The 5,855-nt window shown below is 45.1% G+C and overlaps 1 pseudogene; it reads left to right on the forward strand.

The window, feature by feature from the left end:
- Window positions 1–4,837: 4,837 nt before the first annotated feature.
- Window positions 4,838–4,954, forward strand: LOC124554319 (annotated as a pseudogene).
- The last annotated feature ends 901 nt before the right edge of the window (window positions 4,955–5,855 follow it).

Here is a 5,855-nt window from a genome sequence, read left to right on the forward strand (position 1 = left end):
ACACACAACGTCTGTAAAAAATTAACAGTCAACTTTTGATGTTCCATTTCCCCGCCACAACATACGACAATTAATTATTCATGAAGTATCCAGTCTGCAAAAATTACAGTGCGAGATCAGGGACCAACAAAACAAAATAATAACAGAAGACAATGATGCAGAGAAATAGTACAAAGGATTAACGTGTTGTACCAGCGTAACACACAAACTGAGTCTCGATCTCTAAGAAGCAAATCGGAAGCTGTGAAAAAAATTTATTTCCGAAAGGAAAAAAAAAATGGTTCAAATGGCTCTGAGCACTATTGGACTTAACAGCTGTGGTCATCAGTCCCCTAGAACGTAGAACTACTTAAAGCTAACTAACCTAAGGACATCACACACATCCATGCCCGAGGCAGGATTCGAACCTGCGACCGTAGCAGTCGCGTGGTTCCGGACTGAGCGCCTATAACCGCTAGATCACCGCGGCCGGCTTCCGAAAGGAAAATGTATTTTATGTATAACCTGAGTTTTTATAAATTGTAATGACTGTTTCCGCTCGTTCTTAGGAGAACCAAGGGTAATGTTTAATCTATGACCGAATAGCAGCCTTTACCTCGGTAAGGGATGACGTCACCTACCACGCCACTGCTAGAAGCAGACAGTTGGTACCGAAGTAATGCCTGTTCTCCAAATTTCCCCATACGAAACGTTCAATAAATAGATGCGATGCTGTTGTAACTGAAGTAGTTATCTGATTTGAAGCTATAAAAGAACCAAGACCGGTAATCACGAGGAAACTGCATTTTGAATCTGTCTGTGAATAAAGTTTCTGTCAAACCTGAAGATTATTCTCGAATATCCCCAGCACACAGCTTCTGCCTGGATAAAATCATTTGTTACGTACGTCATAAGGTTTTCCTGTTTTGGTCAAGTTTTTTATTCATTTTTTACTTCAGTAGTGTATGCGTATGGCAGGTAAATTTCGTGACTGTCAGCCGAAAGTAAACAAGCTATTCAGATCCACTTGGCGTTTGCCGCGGTACTGGTGAGAACTTTTTGGTGAAAGTTGTGGATAGGAGAGCGACAAAAAGAAAATGGTAAGCGAGGCGCAGCGGGAAATGATTGTTTCCCGAGCTGGCTGGGAAAACAGGAAACGCGCCAAATTAACGTCAGGCTTTCGAAGAGACAGTGGGCACATCTGTGGGAGCAAAAGAGAAAGAGAAAGAGAGAGAAGCGAGGAAGGTTAAAAGTGACGGCGATAGCAGCTGTACTATGTGGGTACGTGGTAGCGTAGATGACGAATGGGGGTCATCTTCCCCACTTTTGGAAGGTCGGTCTGTTGTTATCTAAGAAAGTAACTTACTATCGACCTCTCGTTGATCCCATAATCCACCAGACCACTCAATCAATTCACCTGTTCATCCACCCATCCATCCATCCACCCATCTAGTTAGCTACGAACATCCTTACAGCCAAATTAAGATGGTTTGTCGTCGGATAGATGGACATAATTATAGGTGTAGTAGCTGACAGATCGGGCATTGCCCGGGTATTCGTTTTGCCCATTATCTATTATAAACGAAAGAAAATGAACTGTGTTTGTAGTCTAATGCAGAAAAAAACTGATTTCCATGTATTCGTGAAAACACCTTTCAAATTATGAAACATCCGTACCATAGTCGTACATGCATTACCTGCAAAAATATATAACATCATCCGGGACAGTTTGTGTATGCTGGGTGCACCTGCTTCTGCTTCTACATGTACATCTACATTCATGCTCCGCAAGCCACCCAACGGTGTGTGGCGGAGGGCACTTTACGTGCCACTGTCATTACATCCCTTTCCTGTTCCACTCGCGTATGGTTCGCGGTAAGAACGACTGCCGGAAAGCCTCCGTGCGCGCTCGAATCTGTCTAATTTTACATCCGTGATCTCCTCGGGAGGCATAAGTAGGGGGAAGCGATATATTCGATACCTCATCCAGAAACGCACCCTCTCGAAACCTGGACAGCAAGCTACATCGCGATGCAGAGCGCCTCCCTTGCAGAGTCTGCCACTCGAGTTTGCTAAACATCTCCGTAACCCTGTGACGAATCGCGCCGCTCTTCTCTGGATCTACTCTATCTTCTCTGTCAACCTGACCTGGTACGGATCCCACATGATGAGCAATACTCAAGTATAGGCCGAACAAGTGTTTTGTAAGCCACCTCCTTTGTCGATGGACTCTCCTAACGAATCTCAACCTGGCACCCGCCTTACCAACAATTGATTTTATATGATCATTCCACTTCATATCGTACCGCACGCATACTCCCAGATATTTTACTGAAGTAACTGCTACCAGTGTTTGTTCCGCTATCATATAATCATACAATAAAGGATCCTTATTTCTATGTATTTGCAATACATTACATTTGTCTATGTTAAGGGTCAGTTGCCACTCCCTACACCAAGTGCCTATCCGCTGCAGATCTTCCTGCATTTCGGTACAGTTTTCTAATGCTGCAACTTCTCTGTATACTACAGCATCATCCGCGAAAAGCCGCATGGAACTTCCCACACTATCTACTAGGTCATTTATATATATTGTGAAAAGCAATGGTCCCATAACACTCCCCTGTGGCACGCCAGAGGTTACTTTAACGTCTGTAGACGTCTCTCCATTGAGAACAACATGCTGTGTTCTGTTTGCTAAAAACTCTTCAATCCAGCCACACAGCTGGTCTGATATTCCGTAGGCTCTTACTTTGTTTATCAGGCGACATTGCGGAACTGTATCGAATGCCTTCCGGAAGTCAAGCAAAATGGCATCTACATGGGAGCCTGTATCTAGTATTTTCTGGGTCTCATGAACAAATAAAGCGAGTTGGGTCTCACACGATCGCTGTTTCGGGAATCCATGTTGATTCCTACAGAGTAGATTCTGGGTTTCCAGAAATGACATGATACGCGAGCAAAATACATGTTTTAAAATTCTACAACAAATCGATGTCGGAGATATAGGCCTATAGTTTTGCGCGTCTGCTCGACGACCCTTCTTGCTTGGCATGTCTACAACGCCATTTTGTAAACGTCTTAAAGACAACGCCTCTTCATAGTTCTGTTGACGGTTATAGTTCTCGTTTGCACTTCGTAATTGAAAGCAGCCAAAAACGGCTGGCAGGCGTCAGAGATTTCCGTAAGTCGACTGTAGTAAAGAACAAATGTATTAAAACTTCATCGACGATGCGTCATTTATTCACGCATCTCAGTATCTGCGACGTCATATCCTCCCAACTGTGTGTCGCACTACGGCATATTTGTGTAGATCCATTCAGTGGCATACTGTCTGCAAAATGTGTTGCGAACAGAGTTAGCAGGAAAGAAATAATAAACCTAAACCAGATGCAAGATAAAGGCAATTTTTCAGTGATCTCGTTGATATCATATCTCCTTCACGATGATAGGCGATTCTTAGTCACAGCGATTGTTGCCTGATGGTAACGGATACGTGTTGAAATCGGTCCAGTGGTTCAGCAGGAGATGTGAAATAAAGGGACACAACACACATCCACGCATCCATTTTTATAACTTTGACGTCGGTCTCTCGAAGAATTACGGAGTACGTTCTTAGTCCACGTTTTCTGACTCTTTTCGGGAACATAAAATATCCTCCTCAAAACGTCTGCAAACTGCGACCCTGCGAAACTCTGTTCGTCCGTGAGATTCAGACCGCCGTTGCCATTTTGCTTCACTTCACGATTTGATGCAATTCGTCACTGTTCTTTAGTGAACAAAGGGACGCGAACGGGGTGGTACAAGAAAGGGCATCCGGAGACCCTTCAAATTAACCAGGGTATTTCCGTTCATAACTATGGCGACTCAGCCTAGATGTGGGGCAAAGGCAAAAGCGAAAGAAGATGGCAATCAAGTGCTGATATCTTTCCATGTGACCTCTGATTTCCCTTATTTTATTATGATGGTCGTTTCCCCCTATGCGAGTCCACGTCAATAAACTATCTTTGCATTCAGAAGAGGAAGTTGGTCATTGAAATATTGAGGCAAGATTCCGCGCAACCAAAAGCGCTATTGTTATAATGATGTCCATCCCAAATTCTGTATCATGTCTCACCCTATTTCGCGATAATACAAAAGGAGCTGCTCGTCTTTGAATTTTATCGACGTTCTCCGTCAGTCCTATCTGGTAAGGATCCCACACCGCGCAGCAGTATTTTAAAAGAGGACGGACAAGCGTAGTGTCGGCAGTCTCCTTAGTAGGTCTGTTACATTTTCTAAGTGTCCTGCCAATAAAACGCAGTCTTTGGTTAGCCTTCTCCACAACATTTCCTATGTTTTCTTTCGGATTTAAGTTGTTCGTAATTGTAATTCCTAGGTATTTAGTTAAATTTATGGCCTTTAAATTTCACTGAATTATCATGTAACCGAAGTTTAACGAGTTCCTTTTAGCACTCATGTGGATAACCTCACACTTCGGATTATTTTGGCTCAATTGTCAATTTATGCACGATACAGATATTTTTTCTACATCGTTTTGCAATTTGTTTTCATCTTCTGATGACTTTACTAGACGATAAACGACAGCATCGTCTGCAAACAGTCTAAGACGGCTGCTCAGATTGTCTCCTAAATCGTTTATGTAGATAGCGAACAGCAAAGGCTCTATAACACTATCTCGTAGAACGTCAGAAATCACTTCTGTTTTACTCGATGACTTGGTGAATTACTACGAATTGTGACCTCTCTGACGGTAAATCACAAAACCAGTCACATAACTGAGACGATATTCCATAAGTACGCAATTTCGCTACAAGTCGCTTGTCTTGCAGAATGTCACAAACCTTCTGGAAATCCAGGCAACGGCCTTGCCGCAGTGGATACACCGGTTTCCGTGAGATCACCGAAGTTAAGCGCTGTCGGGCGTGGCCGGCAATTGGATGGGTGACCATCCAGCAGCCATGCGCTGTTGCCATTTTTCGGGGTGCACTCAGCCTCGTGATGCTAATTGAGGAGCTACTCGACCGAATAGTAGCGGCTTCGGTCAAAGAAAACCACCATAACGACCGGGAGAGCGGTGTGCTGACCCCACGCTCCTCCTATCCGCATCCTCCACGGCGGTCGGATGATCCCGATGGGCCACTTGTGGCCTGTAGACGGAGTGGTTTTCTGGAAATCCAGAAATACGGAATCAATTTGAAATCCCTTGTCAATAGCAGTCAACACTTAGTGTGTGTAAAGAGCTAGTTGTGTTTCAAAAGAACGATGTCCAAATCCGTGTCGACCGTGTAACAATAGACGTTTCTCTTCGACGTAATTCGAAGTGTTCGAAGGCAATATATGTTCCAAAATCCTGTTGCCTATCGACGTCAATGATAAGGGTCTACAGTGTAAAGGGTTACTTCTACCTTTCTTGAATACTGGTTTGACTTATCAACTTCCCAGACTTACTACACAAACATTTAACAAGGTGCATACTTCCGACTTGGCCACGCGGGGTAACCGCGCCGTCTTGGGCGCCTTTGCCACGGCTCGGCGTGTGTGTGTGGCGCATACTCCCGACTTCGCTGCGCGGGACAACCGCGCGGTCTTAGGAGCCTTACCACGGTTCGGTGTGTGTGTGGCGCATACTCCCGTCTTCGCCGCGCGGGATAACCACACGGTCTTAGGAGCCTTACCACGGTTCGGTGTGTGTGTGTGGCGCATACTCCCGTCTTCGCCGCGCGGGATAACCACGCGGTCTTAGGAGCCTTACCACGGTTCGCGCGGCTCCCCCCCCCGCTCCCACGTCGGACGTTGGAGTCCTCCCTCGGGCGTGTGTGTGTGTGTGTGTGTGTGTGTGTGTGTGTGTGTGTGTGTGTGTGTGTGCTGTCCTT

The sequence above is a fragment of the Schistocerca americana genome, chromosome 11 (assembly GCF_021461395.2).
Source record: "Schistocerca americana isolate TAMUIC-IGC-003095 chromosome 11, iqSchAmer2.1, whole genome shotgun sequence".
Classification (NCBI taxonomy): domain Eukaryota; kingdom Metazoa; phylum Arthropoda; class Insecta; order Orthoptera; family Acrididae; genus Schistocerca; species Schistocerca americana.